The sequence below is a fragment of the Chaetura pelagica genome, unplaced genomic scaffold, assembly GCF_000747805.2.
Source record: "Chaetura pelagica isolate M959 unplaced genomic scaffold, ChaPel_1.0 scaffold72, whole genome shotgun sequence".
In the NCBI taxonomy this organism is placed as follows: Eukaryota; Metazoa; Chordata; class Aves; order Apodiformes; family Apodidae; genus Chaetura; species Chaetura pelagica.
In genome coordinates this window covers 1,102,179-1,102,579 of record NW_009952560.1, presented here as the reverse complement: position 1 = coordinate 1,102,579, position 401 = coordinate 1,102,179, and positions in this window count along the sequence as shown.

Genomic DNA, 401 nt, shown 5'->3' with positions numbered 1-401 from the left:
GTGGAAATACGGTGTAAGGATCCATCTGTGCACAAGGACCGGGATGGCTGAAGCACCTGTGGCTTCAACAGAGGCCACGACGTGTTTAACGCACAGGACAGGAAAAGCACGAATCCAGTTCAGCGGTGCTAAAGGAAGAGTGGGATGTTGACTTAAGAGAGATTGTCGTAATTCTTTGCATTATATAGTGGCACTTTTATTCCGCTGTCATCCCAGCGCTTCTGGGCTCCGGAGAACCGGGAAAACACATTCCCACAACTCCGGTGTATGAAATTATTTTTATTAATTATTACCCTTCAACGACGGAGGGACTGAGACCCCTCCCTTTGGCTGCGAGAGCGGCCCCGCCGGGCACTACAGGGCCCCGCGGGGCACTACAGGGCCCCGCCGGGCACTACAGG